The 23,342-nt window shown below is 42.5% G+C and overlaps 1 protein-coding gene across 11 annotated transcripts in view; it reads right to left on the bottom strand.

The window, feature by feature from the left end:
* The window catches only part of FOXP1 (forkhead box P1), a 599,574-nt gene that overhangs the window by 565,163 nt on the left and 11,069 nt on the right, over nucleotides 1-23,342 (bottom strand). For all 11 annotated transcript variants that reach the window (XM_082346185.1, XM_082346181.1, XM_082346180.1 and 8 more), the window contains exon 2: nucleotides 22,790-22,934. The gene's annotated coding sequence lies outside the window, so the exon portion shown is untranslated. The remainder of the gene's footprint in view (nucleotides 1-22,789; nucleotides 22,935-23,342) is intronic.

Genomic DNA, 23,342 nt, shown 5'->3' with positions numbered 1-23,342 from the left:
TGTAGGTCTGGGGGAAAAATAACTAAATGCTGGCATATCTCCATATTACCTTCCACCCCTGAAAGAGTCAACTTATAACTTTCCCTGAAAAACATCTGATTATTAAAAAAAAGCAAAAAGTCCATTATGTCTCCAAATTATTGTGCACAACCCAACATATCAACCCCACACTTACTGTTCTTAAAGCTATGCAAAAAGCTGTGAACCAAAAGCTAAGGAAACAAAGAAGAGATCCTTCTGCTTGGCTTATTCTGCTGTAAGACACACAATAGGGAAGCAGCTCTGAGGCTGACCACTGACATTCAACTGCCCATCCCACCTCCACGGCAGAGTGAGAAGAGGTTGAGAAGGTTCTAGTGCCAATCCTGCTTCTCACTTTCTGCTCTTCAAGTTCTTTATTCATACAATAAAAGGTACAGATAACAAAGATACCTTCAGTTTTATACGTAAAATTAGGAAAGAATGGCTTTGCCCATGCTACTCCTTTAGCCTGAAACGTCTGTTTCCCATTCCCACAGCATCTCCTTAGAAACCTGTATTCTTGTAGGCAAAGCAGTCTTGGCGTTGCCAACTAGATTTTCACCCTCCATTCCCATCTTCCTCCTGAAGGCGATCTTCACGTGATTCAGACATGCACCCTTCTCCCACAGGACCCATGAGCCCCAAGGAAAGCTGGCCCCATCCTTACCCAGAGGTGGGCATGAATGATGACCATGATTGGTTTAGAAGCCTAGGCTAAAGGCAATAAAGGAATGACATCTGTCTGGTTATGGGAACGGGCAATTCCGGCTAAGAGAGCAGGTTGGAAGTTTGCTGGGAGGCTGCTGAGAAGGCAGTTTCTCACTCGCGAAAGATGGTACCTGGACCAGACAGCCTCTCTCTTCCTCTGGATATTGTGGCAGTCAGGACTTGCTACAGCCATCTTGCCTCCAAGGTAATGACAGGGAATCACTGAGAACTAAACCACTGGATTCAGCTAGGCCTAAAGGCTACCCTACCTCTGAACTTCCAGTTAAATGAGCTAATGCTTCCCCTTACCATTTGAGCCAGAATGACTAAGGATTTCTGTCATGTGTGAATGCACACTTCCTAACTTGTAGAATGGACAATTCTCCAAGCAAACATCATTTCTTATTCTTCCATAAACAGAACCTTGGTTTTCCCTTTGGGAATCACGCCTCACCCACTCTCAGTTCCCATGGTCTAGGAGGGATTGACCCCTCCCCACTCTAAGGTCCAGGTTAGGCAGTGAAGCAAATATGGCCAGGCAGAACACTGGGTCTAACTGATTGGAAGGCTGTTACATTAACCTACTGGGCCAGTGAGGGGCCTATGTAAGCCTCCTGCTAGAACCATGGGGAAAGAAAAACTCCTGTTCTGTTGGAAATGCTTACATGGTAGAATATAAGCCTAGGTCTGCTGGTAGCCAGCTTCCCCAAAAGAGAAATGAGATGGCTAAGAATAAAGGAATCAATGGCAGAGCAAGGACAAGAGATGGAAAGAGACAGCCAGCTCTCTGACAACATTGTTTTAGCACCTGGATCCATCTGTACCTGAAGCTAATCACCACCAGACTTTTCAGTTACACAGGCCACTAAATAATCTTCTGTTTCTTAAAGTCTGAGATAATCTTCTGCTCCAAGTCCTCCCATACCTTGTCACCAAATAGCCACCGTCACCATGCACCGTGACTGTAAGTCTGACTCCCCCATACACAGTGAGCTTCTGCAATAAAGATCATGTTTTTCATCCTTTATCTTCCATACCTAGAGAAGAACCTGGCTCGTACCACCGGGTATGGTACTTGAAGCAAATCGTTAAAATCCACCCAGCTTCATTTTCCTATTTTCAAAAACAAGATGGTTAACCACAACGACGACGAAAAACAAGTGTTGGGGAGAATGTGGAGAAATCGGAAGCCCCATACATTGCCAGTGGGAACGTAAAGTGGTGCAGCTGCTTTTAGAAACAGTTTGGCAGCTCCTCAAAAGGTTAAGCAAAAAAGGTACGATGGGATGCAACAATTCCACACCAGAGTATATCCCCAAGAGAATTAAAAACATGTGCCAACACAAAAACTTGTGTATGAATGTTCATAGTACCCTTATAATCACAAAAGCCAAAAGGGAAACAAGTCAAGTGTTCATCAATGGATGAATGGTATAGCTACACAGTAGAATATTGTTCTGCCATGAAAAAGAATGACTTACTGATTATGCTACAACATAGATAAATCTTAAGAAACACTGTGCTAAGTGAAAGAAGCCAGACACAAAAGGTCACATATTATATGATTCTATCTATATGAAATGTCCAGAATATCTAAATCTATAGAAATAAAAAATAGATTAGTTGTTGCCCCGTGCTGAGGGGGTGAGGAGGAAGTGGGGGGAGGGGGTATGAATGCTAAAGGGTATGGGATTTCTTTTGTAGGAGGTGAAAAGTCGATTGTGGTAATGGTTATATAACTGTGTGAATATACTAAAAACCACAAGTCAGTACACTGTAAATTGGTGAATTTATGAATTATATCTCAAACTTGTTACCAAAAAAAAAAGTCAGTTGAATCAGATGGTAACCAAGGTCCTTGCCACCATGACCTGCTACAGTATTTTAGGCGACATAGGAAAGGTCTAGCTATGTGACTCTGGGCAAGCTCTCAGTCTCTCTGTAACTCAATTTTCTTATCTATAAAATACCCTCCTGGTAAGGTTGTTGTGAGGACAGAATGAACTACATATAAAAGCATTACAACTGTACCGGCACACACTAAGCATTTTGCATGCTCTGGCATTTGCTGACTAGCCCCTTACACGTGGTCCCAGACACACTCAAGGCAAATCCAATTCTATTCTATGAAAGTCACCATCATCAAGCACCAGTGTGTACCTTGTGAAGTATTTTCATTCACTACCCCTCTAACTTAGGAAATTACAAAGATGTATTCCCACATCAGTTTCACTTTTTCTTTCTCCTGGAGGGTGGAGAAAGAAAGAATGAAAATGCAAATAAGTTACGGCAAGTAGCAAGCAAGCGTCTTTTCACCCTCCACTTGCAAAGTCAACGCCCTATACCCAACTGCTATAAACTACTTCCATGTGTCTCCATCCGAGGCGAAAAGGAAAAAGGGCCAAATGTTCAGGCCTGATGATAGGAGTTTGGGTTTAAAACCAAGACTCTCCAACCAAGTCTCAGTTTTGGGTGTCTGCCCCCAGGCTGTCAAGAGATGGAAGGATTTGAACGAGTTCTACGTGAGTCTTCTCAATGGTTGTTTCTGCCTGGTTAGGGAAGGAGTAATAATAATCATTACGGGCATAATCAAGACAACCACAGTAGCTCCTATGATTTATTGAGGGCTTCCCATCTTCTAGACTCTCTGCCCTGTTCCAAGCGAATTACATGCATTAACTTATCTAAGTCTCACCACTAGCTTTATGTGGTAGGTACTATCAGACCACTTTGTGGGTAAAAAAACTGAACCACAGAAATGTTAATAACTGGTCCAAGGTCACGTGGCTGACAAGTGCCGGTCTGGAGATGTGAACCAGGCTGATTCAGTATCCACTACAGTATCCACTGTATCACATGTTGGGTTATTAGATTCTCGACTAGGCACAATGAAACTGCTGCCTCCAAGCATTAGAATAATAGGAGTTCGTATTATCTTTCTTTTGTTGAAGGTTTAGGACGTGCTAGACATTGGTGTAATGTGAATTATCATCACAAATCCCTAATTGGTTCATATTATCACCATCGAACCATTTTACAGAAGTGCAAACCGAGGGTAAGAAACCTACCCAAGATCACCAAACACTAAGAGACCACACTGAGACTCGATGTGGTTCTGCCTGGTTCAGAGACGATGCACGTCAGTATGGGAAAAATTTGTTTTTTTCTGTTGGTGGAGTTGGGTCTTCCTTGGGTCTTCCTCAAACGGGAAGTTGAACAATGACTTGGGGCCCCACAGATACGTGATGCGGCCCTCCAGAACACACTCCTTTATCTTTGATTCTCCTTTTATTGGTACTTCCCTCCCAACCAAGTAGTCGCCCTGCCCCAGCCCCAATCCCATCCCTTCCTTTAGGAGCAAAGGGAAGAGAAGAAGTGTGGCTCAGGCACATGCCTTTTTCTGGAAAATATGGGATGTGAGCAGAGTGAGGCTGGGGAAGTGAATGAAGCAGACGGGCTGGCCGTGCGAGAAAAGGTGGGAACAAACCAGAGAGGGAGGGTGGGTGTGTGTGTGTGATTGTGGCCAAAGAGTGGCTGTGAAGAATCAAGCTAAACAAGAAGAAACAAAGTTGTGGCCAAGTGGAGGACGGGGGCAGAGCTCTAAAGGCTCCGGCTCTTCCGTGGAACTAGAGAAATTATTTGAGATGCCCTCTTACCAAAAGCAGGAAATGGGTGGGCATCTTACACATAGCACCTGGCGACCCGCTTCTGGGTTCAACAAAGAAATACATGTGCAGTAGCTCCTCCACAACAGTGGGCCATGCTGGGCAAATTTTATCCAATTCCATGCATGTCCAAGGGCTCACTACATGCAAAGATGATCATTTGGCCAAAGACAAAGAGAGAGACCTTCCCGGCCACACAGGCAAGGCAGCTATGGTCTCTCCCTAAACCCTCCAGGACAAAGAACCAAATCAAACCTTAAAGACAACACTTTCTTTACATATAACCATCGGGCTACCCAAATACTTAAACATTTGGAAAGCTTTGTATTCTAGCCATGGGTCTTCAACTTTCAAATTTTTCTACATGTCAGAATACGGAGCAATATGCAATGTAGTCTCAAACTCAGAGGAGACTTTTAAACTACAGAGACATGGTGCCAGTTCATTTATGAAAGATACCTTCCCTGCTCTCAAGAGGTACGGCCTCAAAGATAATGTGAAGTGCCAACAGACAAAATGGCAACTGCAAGCCTGTGCCTCTGGACAAGTGAAGCTGTGTTGAACACCGTCTCTGAGAATGAGGGCTTTCCTCTCTCTCACCCTTCCTAAGGAGCAGGGCAAGTTGGTGCTAAACTGCCGTATGACTTCACTCTCCGTAATCCCCGTGGCACGTGGAATACTCACAGCATGCCAGATTATCAGTAAGGTCATAACACTTGTATATTATACCTGCCTGGCACAATTTGAATGAGGCTCCCTTGGGCCGCCTAAGGTTTCGCTTCCTGTTTTCTGCACCTGCACCAATTTCGGAAGCAAATAAAAACACCAGACAAAACCATATTTTAGGAGCTTATTCAAAAGCCAAGCGATCAAACCAATGCAATCAACACAAACTCCAAAACACACCAACGAGGTGATTAACCTGAGGTTCAGACTCACTCCATGTAGGCGAAGTAGGCCTCCTTCGGGTTTTTGTGATCTCTGCAAAGTCCCGCATCTTGTATCCGTCTTAGCTATTTAATGTGACTTTTAACCAATAGGTAGAATAGGTAGAATAATCACAATCGTAAGCGCTAACGTGCATACAGCTCCTTCCTATACTTATCAGGCACCATGCATCACATTCTACATGGATTATATCTCATTAATCCACACAACAAACGGATGACGTAATTTCTATTATTACATCCTCTTATACACACACACATATTTATGAAAGATGAAGGCAAATTAGAAAGGTTAAGAGGCTTTAAGTCACCCAACAAGTGTTAAAAAGCCTCTTTAAACCCAAGTCTGCTAAACTCCAGAGTCCCTGCCCTTAACCACCAAGCCACAGTATGACCGACACCCATACGGCATTGATCGGGATTTGGATACACCCTTAACTAGAGCCGCATGCCTGGTCAGTGTCCTTAGAATTAATGAAACTCTTTATCACTAGAGTTAAATGGCTTTCGCAGAGGTGTTTTTCTTCTGTTTCGTTTTTTTCACGTTTAGAAGTGGGGATTTATATTTCAGTGAACAGACCAACAATCCTTTCGGACAGTTAGTTCCGTGCCGTTTTGGGAGGACGGACGCTGAAAACAGGCAAGGAAAGAGATCAAATCATCCACCAAGGGGTTAGGGGCTGTGGACATCAATGTCTTTGTCACTCTGTCCCTGATGGAGCATTAGGGGTAAAAACAGGATAAGAAATGACAGCTTCCTGGACTTCAGACTGCCATTCAACATCACTCAAAAGGCAGCATTCCCTGGAGAGGCCAAGAATACAGCAGGCATTAAAGCAATTCCCTATCAGCACCTTTTTAACAGGAACTTACTATTAAGATATTTTCTTCTGGTTTTTTTTTTACCAATTCATTGTGTAAAATTCACTGTGTAAAACAGTCTTCACCAAATACATATATTTGGGGCGGGCAGGGGAGTTGTGTGCCCACAAGAAGCTAAACAGACTCAATAAGAAATTCAAATCAAGAATTGTTCAAGACGACACCTGCCTTCTGGCCTAATGGAAAAATCAATCTGTCAGGTTTTAATTAAGTGCTCAGGCTAGAAAGAAAAGGCGGCTGCTTATATACTTGGTATACTACCTAGTGGAGTGTTCATAGGCAAAATGCGAACGAAAGCCCTATTTGTTACAGGAATGGTAACTATGTGTATAGATGACTCATTTGCTTCCGGGCGGCCATATATTTAGTAAATAAAAGGCAGAACTAGATGAATCCCATAAGCTTGTTGACAAAGACCTCTGTGAATAATGACCTTCGGGAGTCTAAATGATGCTGTGTTAGAACATCTGAGAATGTGCACAAATAAGCTGGGGAGACAGGGGATCAGGAAATGATGCTTTCTCGCCCAGTAGTAATGTCGGGTCAATAAAACAACAAGTGAGGAATACGTAAATCAACGAGTGAACGTGTGAATGAATGAGTGAGTAAATGGAGGAATCCATGTGTTAATTCCATGATGTTCAGTAAAATAACTTACTTCTCCACTGTATGTTACACAGTCACTAAGAAATACACAAACACCCACGTCCCTCATCCACCACGATGGAGACGGTTAAAAGTTCTGACCAATCCTGTCTGCATACAGGTGTGGCCGCACAGATAGGAAACAGCTCTGTTAACACGGTTCACGACCACCGTGGGGAATTAGTTGGCAAAAGTGCGGAACCCCTTCCCAACCGGCTAAGCGCACAGCCAGCTCATTCTCCAACCACCCTGGCAGAGGTGGAGAAATAGAGACATCGAAAAGGGTGCGTGGATTACAAGTTAATAACTGGTTTGCACGCGGTTAGCTGTCCTGAGCAGCTCTGTTGTTCCCCTAGGAACTCGACACCAGACACCTTGCCAGGGAAAAATAACACAGACAGACGACGTAAACACATTCAAATCCCAAACCTGACTATAAAACCCTTGTGTAGTCTAACGTTTGACCCAACTAAAGTATCATGTCCAGTCCCTTTAGTGTGAAAATTAAGGTTGTTGAGAAAATTCAACAGGCAATCTGGGAAATCGCCGGATAGGAAGGCTCTGATGTCCACAGCCTCAGACTGTCAGGGGGGCAGGAGCCAGACAGGGCATCACTCACAGGAACTTATTTTCCCTTCCTTTCCTCCTTCCCTACCAGACCTGCAGGTGGGGAAGCTGATGTCCTTCTCTATGGAAAAAAAAAAGCAGCTCTAGGCCCTCAATTGCTTCTGAAAGAGCAGCCTCTTTTTTTATTTTTTTTAATTTTTATTGGAGTATAGTTGATTTATAATGTTGTGTTAGTTTCAGGTATACAGCAAAGTGAATCAGTTATACATATACAGATATCCAGTCTTTCTTTTTTTAAGATTCTTTTCCCATATAGGCCATTACAGAGTACTGAGTAGCGTTCCCTGTGCTATACAGCAGGTCCTTATTAGTTACCTATTTTATATATAGTAGTGTGTATATGTCAATCCCAATCTCCCAATTTATCCTTCCCCTCCTTATCCCCTGGTAACCATAAGTTTGTTTTCTACATCCGTGACTCAGAAAAGACAAATATCATATGATATCGCTTATATGTGGAATCTAAAAAGAAAAGGGTACAAATGGACTTATTTACAAAACAGAAGTAGAGTCAAAGAGCAACCTCTCAAAGGCGGCGTACAGACACTGGTGCCACCCTGCTTCTGGCAACCTTTGGCTTCCTAAGAAGGCCACAGAGACATGGAGAGTCCCTCCCCGAGCCTGGCCCCCTGGGGGCTCCTAACAAACTCATCATACCCCTCCCCAGAAAAACACGTGCACGCCTTCTCCCTGGGCTCCCAGAAACGGCCCCTGTGTCAGCTCAAACACATCCTCCCAGCATTCACAGCCTTCTCAAACCGTCGCGTGCCATTGTGTCAGGAAGAGCTATTGTGCCCGAAAGAAGAGGGAAGGACAGCAGAGGTCCGTGGGGAGAGAAACGTGGGGAATGTTGGAGGGAAGCAAGAAAGCATGGGAGGGGAAGTTTTTAAATCTTCCCAACTTTTGCTATCATACCTTTTAAAGGAGGGAGTGAACTGCCAAGACCAAGTTCTAAAAAAACCACAAATTTAGATAACAGGAATCACTCTTATTAATAATAAACCATCAACAAAAATCAAGTGTTTATGACAAGCCCAAAGCTCTGTTAAGTGCTCTGCATACATTTGCTGATTTATGCCTCCTGTCGGTCCAAACCCCAGCACCATCACTGCCACTAACATACACTGAGTCCCAAAGACTCAGTCACTCACTCAGGACACCTAAGCTACCGAGGGGCAGAGGATCCGTGCGAATTTCAGGAGAGAACAAAAACCACTTGGCCCAAGGTAAAACATTCCAGAGTCATCCCATTATGTTGAAATTCTACAACTTGGTAAGGCAGAAAAAAAAAAATTCCTTCTTTTTTTCAAACCCTGTTGAACTTGAACCACCTTAGAGAAGTGCATTTAATCTTCATCAGAAAGGATGTCCCGACCATCTGAAGCAGAAGTACAACAGGCCACAAAATGAATTTTGCATTTTGTGCGGCTTGAGCCAATCACATCTCCACGACACAGGGCCTGGTTCGCTGTGGTTCCTGAAGGCGATCCACCCATGCACCTCCAGACAGAATCTGCTTGTTTAATAATTAACACTTTAGGGCTTCCCTGGTGGCGCAGTGGTTAAGAATCCGCCTGCTGATGCAGGGCACACGGGTTTGAGCCCTGGACCTGGAAGATCCCGCATGCCACAGAGCAACTAAGCCCGTGCGCCACAACTACCGAGCCTGCACTCTAGAGCCCGAGAGCCACAACTCCTGAGCCCACGTGCCACAACTACTTAAGCCCACGTGCCACAGCTACTGAAGCTCGTGCCTCTAGAGCCCGTGCTCCGCAACAAAGAGAAGCCACCGCAATGAGAAGCCCGCGCACCGCAACAAAGAGTAGACCCCGCTCACCGCAACTAGAGAAAGCCCGCGCGCAGCAATGAAGACCCAACGCAGCCAAAAATAAATAAATAAAATAAATAAATTTTAAAAATTAACAAGAGCAAAAACTCTTTTCTGAGGCTGCCTTCAGATTTTAGGTCCAGCCGGCCTCTCCCAGGATGAAGCCAAGGGCGGGTGACAACGAAAAGCAATGAAGGTGACAGGCAGCAAAGGTACAGTCAAAGGATCAAGACACTGGGAGAAGGCCTAGAGAAGAAAAAGACAAAGAAGGAAGAGAACAGCACGAACAGGACTGGCTTCCCTCACAGGAAGCCAGAGAACACCTCGTGCACAGGATGACCAGTATTTTGCACTCAATGGATCTTACAACCCAGGAAGAGGAATGTGCTTTCACAGGGATTTGCAACCCAATCTGGGTTCAGTAATAGAGAGAAAGCCAAGATCGCTGAGTGAGCAGCATAGGAGAGGCTCAGCCTGCCACGTCTGTCCCAGCCCTGTCCTCCTGTCTTGCAGGAGAGGAAACCTTGGTACAAAAAAGCAAAGCCCTTCAAGACAGTGTATGAATCCCAAGCAGGGCCAGCTTCATGGGGGTGTGACCTGTACAGTCACACAGGGCCCCGTGCTCTGAAGCGCCCCAACTTGGCTTAATGTTTCGCTGTCACCATCTTGAAATTCTTAATATTTCACAGTATTTCACAAAGAACCCCCCCATTTTAATTTTGCACCGGGCCCACAAATCGCATAGCTGGTCCATTCTCACTTTTAGTTTGATGTTTGAATTTTCAAAAGTTTCACGAGACTTGGATTTTACTTCTACTTTTTTTTTTTTTTTTTTTTTTTTAACAGATAACGTGTTTCACAGGCTATTTACACTCTAGGTAACCTGGCTTGGTTGTCACAGATTCTCAAAAGTTGATATTTAATACATACAGCAAGCGAGTCTTCACCCCACACCTAATCCATGCCCCAACCTGCAAACCAAAATGTGCTTAGTACGACCATCAGAGCCCATGGAAAAGGAAAGATGTCACTAGTGGGTTTCCTGGAGAAATAATGGGACCCATGCACTTCTAACCTTGAAGGATTGAGAAAATCTGAACCACTCACTAAAACTCAATTCCAGATCCTCAACCTTATCCTATTTCATTCACAATATACACCTCCCAAACATGTACACACGCAAGTGTATACACACACAGGTATAACACGTGTATCCAGAGAAAAATCTTACAGCTCCAGATGCCTGTATGTACCCCTGGTCTCATATATGTTACAAACATCAGAGAGACAGGTTGGTCCTGATGGTGCTGTCTTCAAATGGGGTTTCTTTGCAGAGGAAGAAAATATAAATGCATACACTGGATGACCAAGTACAGGTACACCTCAAAGACATTTCAGGATCAGTTCCAGACCACCAAAATAAAGCGAGTATCACAATAAAGCAAATCACATAAATTTTTCAGTTTCCCAGTGCATATCAAAGTGATGTCTACACTAGACTGTAGTCTAGTGTGCAGTTGCACTCTTGGTGTTGTACGTTCTATGAGTTTGGACAAATGTACAATGACATGCCTCCACTATCACGGTATCATACAGAGTATTTTCACTACCCTAAAAATCCTCTGAGCTCTGTCTATTCGTCTCTCCCTCCCCCCACCCTGCAACCACTGATCTTTGCATTATCTCCACAGCTTTGCCTTTTCCAGAATATCATATAATTTGGATCATACAGTATATAGCCTTTTCAGATTGGTTTATTTCACTTAGTAATACGCATTTAAGGTCCCTCCATGTCTTTTTGTGGCTTAACTGCGCATTTCTTTTTAGTGCTGAATAACATTCCATTGTCTGGATGTACCATAGTTATTATTTATCCATTCACGTACTGAAGGACATCTTGGCTGCTTCCAAGTTTTGGCAATTATGAACAAAGCTGGTATAAATATTCACGTGCAGGTTTTTGACTGGACGTTAAGATTTTAACTGCTTTGAATAAACACCAAGGATCCAGGATTGCTGGATCGCCTGGTAAGAGTAAGCTTGGTTTTATAAGAAACCACCAAACGGTCTTCTAAAGTGACTTACTATTTTGCATTCCCACCAGCAGTGAATGAGAGTTTACTTTTTAAAACACTGTTTCTGAGGTATTCATTCTAAGACTCGCCCCAACCCAATGACTAAGGATCTTTCACACAGCACAATGGAAGTTCAAGGGAAACATTCCATCCTTTTAAGCCTCTACTCAGCCCCCTAACACACGGTCCATGGTCAGGTTCCTTGGGATTTCCCCATTCTGAAGGCGAAGCTGTCCAGTGAGCCAGGCTCTGTGACCACCCATGATCTGAATTACACACAGGTGTTTGAAAATACAGAGGGATCCAGCATAATTAAGAGCATTAAGCAATCATCTCAGCCCAAGGAGGCAGCTGAAGAAAAAAAGAACAGAGTTTGGGCAGCACTTTGGGAAATAAATTCCACAGCCTTTCACCAAGTTGAAATCTTGGCTTTGGCCACACATGAAAATGAGCCTGACCTGATCTGAGCTCCCAGTGGACATCTGCCAGATCACAAAAGTTGACCCAATTGGCCTGCTTTCCCAACGAAAAGGCCACCACTGGAATGGCAGATGGTATGGCTGGTAAGACCCAACCAAGGATGGACAGGACTGTGGAAAGGAAAATGGCAGAACACAGCTGGCCAAGCCAGGATGGGGGTCTCTGCTATTAAGAGAACCGCTTTTACACTGCGTTTTCAAAAAATAACATCACAGCGGCCTTTGATCTGATTTTCTTCTTTTATAGACTTCCATCACCCTTTCTTTACGTCCTATAAAACATAGCTAATTACTCTTTTATTTTCTCTCTTATCACTTGGTACTGCTGTGCAGTAGTAAAAGGACTGCTCACTCTACCCAGGGAAGCATGTCTTTTAGGGAGAAGTGCATTAGAAACCCCTTTGCAACAAAGGAGGCGGCACCACAGTGTTTTCCCCCAAGGTTTCAGGAACCTGGAAAAAGATGTTAAGTTACAAGGATGACTTCTCCTTAAATAAACCGTTACCAAGTATAACTTTATTTGTTATGAGAAACTCAACAAATTTTTTAAATTAAAGCCATTGTTTAATGGGCAACACTGACTCTAATGGGCCCTGTTTAACACACACCCGCCTTTTAAAAAGAGCGTTGTCCAAACATTTTCCCTTTGTTATATTTTTCTCCATTCTTGAGGGAAACACTATCTACCTTTTACACTCATTTTGTTTAACATCCCCAGTCATTTATGCTATTTACTGAGTACCTGAAATTCCTAATAAAATGTCAGTACAAATATCCAAGTTGCCTAGGAGGAGAAAAAAAAAAGTTTTCCCACCCTTCCCTGGCTGGTGAAGGTAAACATTTCTATGGCCCGAGTCAGTCAGCCACTAGGCTGACACAAATGCCTTTCATCTTTCCTCTGAAATTACAAAAGATGATCGTTTTACTCAGCCATAAGCCTAACTAAATCGATACTCTGTACACATCAGAATTAAATATGTTCTCTCTGCTCAAAATGAAGAGTGTATTATTTATCACTAAATTTAATGACAAAAAAAACCTGATAACTCTCTCCGATTATACCACTGATTTCATCTAGTTCCGCATCATCGATTCTTTTGGTCATTAGCATAATCACAGAGCACCAGCTCCGGCTTAGGCAGCAAGTTTGATAACAGAGCTGAAAGGAGACACACACTATTTTAAAAACATGTTCCGATTTTCATCTAAGTATATCTTTATTTATGTGGCTTTCTTACCATAAAGATGCCAGTCCTTGAAAATATGCAGAAATCACTTTCTACTCTGAAGAACAAGGTGCTTATATCATAACAAGAATACAGAAGTATAAAGTGCCTGTTAATTAAACATCGCTTTTTAACTTGCTACCCTGCATATGTAACTGTGAAGTTCTAAACCAAGTCTTTAAAATTAGAATGAGAAAATGGCTAGGATCCTTCAAATGAATGCCTCGTCTGTTTGTTTGTTTGTTTGTTTTTTCTCCTTCAATGTAAGAGATCAGCCACTTGATTTATTATTTTTTTGAAATCAAATTCCCTGGTAAATGTTTGACTTTAAAGTTTTTCCCTCCCCCCCCAAAACAAAACAAACAAACAAACAAAAAAAACACTGGTAAATGAGCACATTATGAAGACGTGGCCAGGACTGACAGTTTCACATCCATCCTACATTTTCAATGTACAGGACTGCAGAACGCTGCTGGGTTTTAAATTCAAGCGTGAAGAGCTTGTCTTGAATTAATATTCAGCACTTTAAAAGGTTCACATGGAAAAATGAATAAACTACAGCCACATGTATTCATATGAATGAATTTTACTAACGGTACTGAACAAAAAGTATCAAGTTACTACAGAACACAAATAGGGGGATACCATCAAAACACATTTTGAACATGCAAAAGAAAACCCTGTATTTGGGGGAATACAATCATATGTATTAAAAGTATAATGAAAGCCATGGGGAGGAAAACAGCCAGCTAAGAGCAGAGGTCACCTCCAGGGTAGAAGGATTGGGCTAAGATATGCCAGGAGCCTCTTCAACCGGATCAGAAATACATTCTTTCTGAAGCTAAGCAACAGGTACATGGGGGCCCACTGAATTATTCTCTGAATTACACTTTTTTGGTGTCTTACACATTTCATAACAAAAATCGAAAGCTGTAAGCACGTAGTTTTAAGAGAAATTGCTTTGTAAATATCTGCCAGATTTCTTTCCTCAAAAGTCTCTCTCAACTCACAGATCAAAGTGCTTGAGGCCAAGGCATCGCATTTTATTCAACAATTGGGGCACTTGTTACACTACTAAAACCCCCATATAAAATCCATTTGCACCATTTTCAAAAGTCTCACAACTACCTTGAAGAAGTTCCCCACCTCAGTACTCTGCCAGGGGAAAGTCCTCTCTGACACAGAGATGACTTCCGTAGCTAGTAAAAGCCACTGTCCTGCTTCCTAATTGAAATAAACAAAAACAAACACAGAAACGACATCTCTCTTTAAGTATCTTTTAAATTTTGAGTTGATGCAAATACATGCACAGGAAAAATAAGCTAGAATCACATCTTATGTATGATCTGGGGACAAAGGGGTCTAAGGTGAATGTTTTGCCAGATGGGGAGTTGATTCCTCCCCCCGCACACACACACCCTATCCACGACGCCATCCCCATCCCAAAATATTTAAACCTTGTGCTGCTGTTGCCTTAAGGACAGTAAGACAAAAGGGAGAAGCACCCCCAGTCAGCGGTGAGGATGACTTGCTCCTACAAGTATAAGAATTTGTTGTAAGCTTACCCAAGTTAGGACGGCGCATTTACTGTCAACAGGCCATCATACTGCAACAAAAGCCATTATTTAGAAAATAAGATGAACACATTTAAGTGACTGAACCCTTCCCTAAGCCCAGAGAAGGCATGCAAAACAACGGGTCTGCAACAACACGCCTGACGAAGCCCCTAAGAGAAAACCCGAGATTGAACCATTTGCCACTGTAATAGACTATCTTCTCCAAAATTACTGACAGTTGGATGTGGACAGCGATATTCTCTAAAGAGGTCCCACCCAACCCTCCCTTCTCAAGGTTCAACTAACTTTCTTCCAAATAATTAAATGCGGCAAACTTTCTATTAGAAAATTTCTGTAAGACGTCACTAGAAAGGGTCCATCATTGATTCCCTAATGATAAATCAGTTAATTACTTAATCTTTCTTAATGAAATGATTAACATCTTTTCAACAAACAAGGCAGAGGGATTTAGCGTCACGCTGTAGATTTCATCCACTGCTGACAGCTGTAGTAAGACCATGCGGCCTTGACGATGCACTTTCTATTTTTTCAACCAGTCCCGTTTTTCATCTTTTATAGAAACCCTCCATGCAAAGTTAGAGACACTCTAGTTTTAAAACTTGGCCCATCAGAGATTGTTATTTAAGCCCTTCAGGGTCTGAACAGAAATAAAAGAACTTTGTATTACAGGGATATTCCAAATGCCACCCAAACCTAGAGCCCAAGCAACTGTGAAGTTCAAAACATAGAAACAATTGCCAACTTTTTGGTATCTATTAAAATGAAGCCACACCCAAAGTCAAGTGGCAATTTTTTATTTTTTACTTTAGGTGAGGGCATTTTGGACCAACACTTTATTGCTGGGTAACTTCAAAAGGCACATTACTAATACAAACGAAAAATGTCTATACAACTTTTATTTAAATAACTCTTTTGATCTTAGTGGAGAGATCTTCAGCTGAAGCCCTGAATAGTTAAACAAGCCTCCTTAGCATTTTATCTTCCTTTATCTCATAATCTTAGAGGATGCATTCGTCTTAGGATTCTGCTTGCTTTATTTGTGTGGCATCCTTGGCGAGGCTACTTCCATCAATATTCCTGCAGGCCCCATCACATACAATGAGAGAGAATTTCCCAAGATGCCTAGGGAAATCAACGTACTTATGCCAGCAGGGTTAATCTAATGGGTAAACAGTTCAGATTTTTAAATTAAGATGAAATACTTGGAGAAAAAAAAATTCCAGCAAGCCATCTGACACTAATTGGTAGCTACAACATGACAACACCCATTGGAAACATGGAGGCAAGCGAGGCATAATTTGAAAAGAAATGTCTGGTACTTGGTGAGAACGACCGATGTGCCATGTTGTTTCTACCACTCAGCTGAACTGTGAGGCTCTTGTTCTGCCTCTGTTTCTCTAAGTATCTAATGTTTCTTTTGGTGCTTGACTCTGGAAAGGGAACCCATATTCCTTTCTTAGGTTTCATGAAGTCCAAACAGTAAAGTTAAACCCTTAAGAAGAGCTGTAAGATTCCTCCAATGCTGATCTTTGAGGAGTCCAGTTCTCCCACTTCGGTGGGCATCAGAATCACACGGGGAGCTATTCAGAAATGCAAAGGGTGCCCCCCCACCCCCGATATGGCACAGCCAGGCACAATGCGACTACGTCTGTGTTTGGAATGACAGCTCTGGTGCGATTCCAATCCTCGTGCATGCTTAAAAACCACCAGCTTTGATTCTTAATAGGAATCCAAACACATTAAAAAGAACACAGGTCTCAAGATAAAACAAAAAATTAATCGGTAAAATCCAAGTGAAGATAAAGATTTCAGTTCCACAATCTTTAGGAGCAGAAATCACTTGGTCCCATGGGTCTCTGTTTAGTGTGCATCAGAATTACCCCAGGGGAGATTTGTGAACAATGCACATTCGCACGTCAGTCTGCAAAAGTTCTGATCGAAGGATCTGTGTTTTAATAAATCCCCCCTAACATGTACACACGCACAGACACACAATGACCTGGAAGCAGGTGAGCATGGGAACTCGCTTTGAAACATGCTGAACTCGGACCAACAACAACCCTCTTCCACTTCACATAGGAGTATCTGCCTCCACCTCTGTGCTTACCTGTCCCCGGGAGAGGAAGCCTCCAGCCCCTCTGATGGGGCACCACCAATTCAGGGGAGAGGCTCTGGGACAGGAGAAACTCATGCCAAACTCACATCACTCCCTCCCCCCAGGAGCTGCAACCACTGTCCCGAGAGCACCAAGAACGTCTTTAAAAGTCTGAGTAACTACACAGCCCCGGTGCCCTTACATCTTTAAGCTCGAAGAATATACCTTAAACACTCCCCCTAATTCGAAGACAAGGAACCAGAAGCGAGAAAAGTCACATTATGATTCAATTGCAGAGCCAGGAGGGAGAAAAGGAAACCTCGGAAATTCTGCTTTTGAGTTGATGCTAGAACTGTTATTCGGTGTCCTAGCCAATAAAGCTGATCACAGAATTAGCTAAAACCAGAGAATCTGGCAAACTGTGAATGTCCACGTGAATTACTACTAATAAGTAAGTCTGTATCCAAAAATAAAATTCAGGAAAACATCTTTGTCTCACCCTGAGTATCTTCTATTTAATACAAACAGGGACCCAATAATGCCAGGTTCAGGTCCATTTTTCTCCCCTGAGCAAATTGTCCTCCAACATGCTAGCCCCAGATATTTTCAAACTGCTGAAATAAAACAGAATGACACGAGCTTTCTAATCAGTGATTCCTCCATTTCAGCTTTGTGTCTGAATTAGCAGCAGTTAGAGGAAATAAACCCATCTGAGAGGGGTCCTGAGTAGAGAGAACTAAATAGTAAACAGAACACTTGAACACAATTTTGTATGTGTTCATGCTCCCTTATTTAAAAAAAAAAAAACAAAAAAAAAACCACCTATTTTATTGAAAATGTGATTTGGAAAGAAAGTGCAATTAGCTTTGCACAGGCCCTGCCGAGATGTTCCTGAACACACCAGACATATGTAAATATTTCGTGATATCAGTTCCAATTGAGTAGACCTGTCAAGATATTTACAGGGCTTGACAGTACTTCTGTCTTTAATTAAATTTTTGTCCAGATATTCTAATGTAATTTAAATAGATTATTAGTTGTCAGGATCTAATATAAATTTTGTTTACGATTTAGTTACTTTAAGTACTCAGATTGAAGAAACTAATTTAACCCCACACGTGAGCAGCTTCAAGCGTCAAGACCACTAAAAAGCTTCCACTGCCCTTTGCACTCTCCCAATAGTCTTAAATGACTACAACTTAATGGCAAATATCGAGGCACAAAATGGAGCCCCCTCCCCCACTTTTTTAAAAGCAAATAGCTTGGGGAGGGTCATACGGAAAAACCCATCTATATGCATGTTCAAGTTCCAGATTCTTTCTTTCAGGCAGCCAGTTCTCCCAGTGGCTGGCTAGGTAGGAAATGTTTTTCTCGCTTTCGATCCCATAAAATCACTACCAAACACCTGTTGTGCACAAGGCAGGGCATGTATTAAAAACTGGTGTCGGGGGATTTCAAAAAGAAACACAAGTCCTGCAGAGACATCCTCAAGCTAATTCGGTCAAGAGATTTTCATGACTGGGTAAAACAGTACAAGGAAAAGGATGCAGCTTCTGGCACAACCTTCTTGTGAATGGGAGCTGACTTCTAAATAAGGCCCGAAAAATGCCTTAGCCCCAACTGACTGTAATTAATAAAAGTAATTTATTAAAGAAACAAAGAACACTGTCAAATTGTCTTCCCTGACTGCCATGCGCTTTACCCCACTGTACTTCCTCTTTCCAGAATACCAGGCTTGGCAGCCATTATTGCAAGAACATTATCTATGGGATGCAAAACCAAAGCACTTCTTGAAATCAAACGTTCCTCACAACATTTATTTTTAGGTTGGCAGCACAAGCCAAATCTGCTTAATTTCCATTAACCCCATCGTCACATGCACATCCAAATAAACTATGTGGGTCCCAGGGGGAAAAAAAAACAAGTGTCATGCATAAGATACCCCATATTTGGCCAGGTTTCCCTGTTTCAGGAATTTGTCTCATCTCATGGCCCGCTGACGTTATAGCTTTCGGAATCTCTAACCTTAATTCAGCCAAGCACCAAGGAAGAGAAAGATTTTTAAAAATCAGTTTAAGATGGTTTCTTGGATGGCACACGTATGGCAAAGTGAGTACAGACCAGTGTAACAAGGCACAGGAAAGATCGTTTAGAAATCACACCAGCCCAACTTACTTGGCTTGCTGGCCTAATTTACAAACTCAGTGTTTGATCACCTGGTGGGATTACTACCATCAACTAAAGAAAAAAAAAAAAAAAAAATCCCCTACAAATAGTAAAAGTCCATGTTGGCTGGTGTATAAAGTTCACCTGTCTATTCAGCAGATGACTCTCTTAAGGTTATTTTCTTTAGAAGACAAACCCCTACTTGCTGGAGACCTTTATATACTCTAGGTCCAAAAAACATACTTAAAAACAAAAAGAACAATACTGCTGGCTTAGCAAAAATGACATTTACTATGACGGAATCCTATAAAAGGAGTATGACACCTAACAGGATAAGAAAGGAAAAGAAAAAGCCCTAAGCAGAAAAATTTCTTTGAAAAAACAAAAATACCACCTGTGCAAATCTAGCTATGCTCTGGAAACCCCTTTTCAGCCATAGAGAACCAGCTCCTGCTCGGTGCCTTGAAGTTGCAATTAAATTGTAGTAATTTAAGATTATCGGGAGAGCAAAGGGCAGTAGGAGCTCTTTGGAGGGCTCGCCTCCCCACTTAATGCTCTTCAGTCAGGGGTTAAATGAGTTTCTTTAATGTAAGTACCTTAAAGTAACTGAATCATAAACAAAATTTATACTATTTTCTGACAGCCTGCAATCTATTTAAATTTTATTAACGGGTACCTCAGATTATTTTTAAAAGACAGAATCCTTGCAATGCCCTGTAAATATTCTTGGCGTCCCCACCGAAAAGTAATCGGTACTTTAGAACACCTAAATTGAATACACACACGTTTGCGGGATGCAGACTCTTTACAAGATAACATTTCGAAAGTGAGTTTGCATCTTAACTAAAACCTGAAAACCAAATCAACAGCACAATAAGATAGGCTGCAAAGAGGAAGCTGGGTTCAAAATAAGTTGTCACATCGGCTCTATTCTCCCTTCTCTTCCTTTATGTTGGCACTGGACGTGCGGGGTATAAATACATTTGTTGAAGAAATATCACAATTCTTCTGTTAATTTAAACAACTGCTGAGAACAGACATATATCCTTCAGTAGAGCCTCCGAATGCAAAGGCCGGGGCTAGAGTCTTAAGAGAAGCAAGGAAGCAGGGAAAAACTTAGTAACAGAAAACCATGCCCAGGCTCAACATTAACCCAGTTAACTTTTGTTATTGTTGGTACAAATGATTTAACTAGAAAGTATTTACAGCTTTTTAAAAAACATTACATATTGCAGAAAATTGCCTAATAGCATCCATGTGTATGTTTAACTCACATTGTTTAATGATACAATAAAAGGTATATCCAATAAAAGCTACAGACTTTGAAACATGTTGGGCACTCTGGTTATGAAAGTTACTTAAAAAAACACAAAGTGCTTACTATGTGATTGACATTTGTTCGTTACAAATGCAATCCTTCAATGACAATTATTTTTATTCTTCTCTGTGTGTTTAGTTGTCCTTTTTCCTACTTTGTTCTACTTAATTTGAAATGACATTTAATTTGGGGATAGTTTATAGCTTAAAAAAAAAGTGTTACACAGTTTATACTCCAGCATTTAAATATAAACACAATCTTTCACAGGTCTCCAGCAATACAACCCCCTTAATTTGAGGCAGTTAATTTGAAAAGTTGATGTTTCTTTCATTATACTTTGATAAACCTGTGACAACAAAATGCTAAAGTAATTACTGTTACTACTCCCTTTAAAAATGTAAAGCAGTTAAATTTTCCTAGACAACAAGCAAGGACAAGTTACAGAGAACTTGAATAAAAGTAGCAACGTGGTCATGCTGAATGGCAATCTAAAAAAAGTGGTTATGTCTCATCTGGAGAATGCTCCCTCTCGCCTTTTTAAATTCCAAGAGTGGGCTGACACAAAACTTCATCACCAGGGATTTTTTTTTTTTTTTTGATTTTTTTTTTTTTTTTTTTTTTTTGAGCTTCACATCAGATTTAAACCCTCACATAGAAAACCTTGGCTTCCCTGACAAGGCAGCTCTTCTGAACTTGATGTGAGAAAACGTTACCTAACTCTAGTGTAGGAGTCTGATGTTGGTAAAAAAGAATTCCACTGCCGAGTTCTGGGTAGCAAGACAACCTCTAGAAGTCTTACTACCCTTTTAATGCCCTTTTGGGTACATTCTCTTCATGAATAAAAATGCATTATAAAAATAACTTGCTTAGCTACTCAGCATCTATAAGGAACTCAAATGCTGCCTGGAGAGGGGCTGAATATTTCCTTCCAAGCAAGCCTCTGCTTGCACAACAAAGATCAGCATTTGCAATGGTCCATTTCTGCATTAGTGAATATATAGCTTTGCTGCTTGATCGAATCGTCCAGGGTTCTCCTTGTGGAGCTCCTGACAACAACCCAGCAGCAGTTCTGTTTGATCTCTCCTGCTTCCTTAATTTGGGTTGTCAAGGTTCAGCAGTTGGAGGCTGTTTACTTTACTTTTCCAAAAAAAAAAAAAAAAAAAAAGAAACTGATTTTTTTTTCTCCCTCTCATACAATGACTAATCCAAAGACTAAGGGGGGTGAAGTGGGATGCAGCCAGTGACAAGATGTTAAGCCTTTTTTCCCCCCTTTGCAGTGAGATTTTAGCGAACACCTTTTGAATGGTAACTAGTTGAGTTCCTTTTAATATTTTTAATACTCTTTAATTATGAGACCTTTCAAGCAGGCAAGTCAGAGATGGAAAAGACTCATTCCTGATCTCTGAAACTGTGAGCCCAATTTTCTTTTCCTGGCCTTAAAGAGATGGGCATTTTCACTTTGAGAATCAAGACTCTAGTGGAATTCTCAAAAAGATTCAATACATTTCTCTCTGGAACCAAAAATCATAGGAACTCCTGTGTCTCAATTATACAGGATAACCCTTGGTAAGAAACACCTGAACTCTTACCATTTCTCTTCAAATTCTAGTTAAGACATCTCCCCCTAAATTGATTCTCACTGTGGAAAAAACGAGGGGAAGGGAGATGAAAGGTAAAAATTTGGAAATATTCTTCAATGTATTTTCAGCAGGAGAAAAATCTCTTAACTATCCCTCAGGTTTTCTCAACTCAGCTATTGTGCCAGCCCTAAATCCTGAAGCCTACGGACAACCAAAGGTAAAGTGTAGACGGTTTCAATGTGTAGACTCCTTTCAGGGGGAATACAGAATGGCCCTCCAACCTTCCTGTCTAAGGAGCAGAAACAAAAAGGGAAACCCGAACTTGGAAAATACCTGTGACCGGACATGAGAGCAACACCAGCCCCTCATAAATGGGCTGGAAAAGCTCAAATGCAACCAAATGAAATGTTTACATTAATTCCATTATTCTGCCCATGCCTCACAGATGAGGGCTGGGGGGAGGGGGGCGGGGCTCAGAGGAAGAAAATAAGTTTCATTTCGGGTTTTCTGGTCTAGCAAAAGGAAAAGGAATTAAGACGAACGTGTAGGATGAGCCCAGACTAAATCAATACACTTTGTAATCAGCCCGGCAAGGGTATTTGGACACAATGACTTGGAAATAATTAACAGTTAAAAGGGGGGGGGGGGGAGTGGGGTGAGAAGGGGAGCGAGGGATGTCATCATATTTTATCAGAGCACTTTACACTCCATGCTAAACTCTGATCTCCAGATTTTCGGATTTCGGAAAGAAAAGAGGAAAAAAGGAGAAAGTCCAGTATTTCAAAGCACCTACCGGCTTGAGGATGGGCACATTTCCTGGCTCCGGCGCCAGATCGCTGCGCTCGCACCGCCCATGCTGGGGCTTTGGGCGCAGAGAGCCCCCGGGTACAGCCCGAAGCTCTAGGGTATCCCCGGCCCTCACGCCCCCGCCCGCGGCCGCCTCGACTTACCCGCGGAGTCCGGGGAAGGAGTGGGAGTGCCGCCTTCACGCCCGCGGAGGAGGCGCCGGCAGCACCATGGTCCCCGGCGCCGCAGCCGCTGCCCCTTGCCCGCTTGCTCGCCGCGCGCTATCTTCTTCTTGCAAACTTTCGGGTTCTGCGGTCGACAAGAAACCGGGGCGACCCTCAGCAAATCTTCCCGGTGCAGGTTGCGGGGAACTGAGTAGGGCGGGATAAATGAGTAGCCTGGGGGGCCAAGACCGAGAGGGCGGCGGGCTCGAAGGACCCGCGAACGCGCGTGGAGGGAAGAGAGGATGTGGCCCAGGGATTCCCTGCAAGGATCCCGAGACCGGGAAATCGGCCCGAGCCGAAGTCTCAGCACCTTCCCCGGGATCTTACAAAGTTGCAACAACAAAAAAGGAGGGGGGAGGAAAGGGGGAGGGGGTGGAATAGGGATACGATCGCAGGCGCAAGGTTTGGAGTTACAACTGTTTATTTAGTCCTTATTCTCACAGGGGGCGGGAGCTGCGCCACAATCGGGGGTGGGGGGGGCGGGTTGCAGGCA

Source organism: Balaenoptera borealis (assembly GCF_965194805.1).
Source record: "Balaenoptera borealis genome assembly, chromosome: 12".
Lineage (NCBI taxonomy): Eukaryota > Metazoa > Chordata > Mammalia > Artiodactyla > Balaenopteridae > Balaenoptera > Balaenoptera borealis.
The sequence above is the reverse complement of the archived record's forward strand: the minus strand, read 5'-3'. Positions and strand labels throughout refer to the sequence as shown.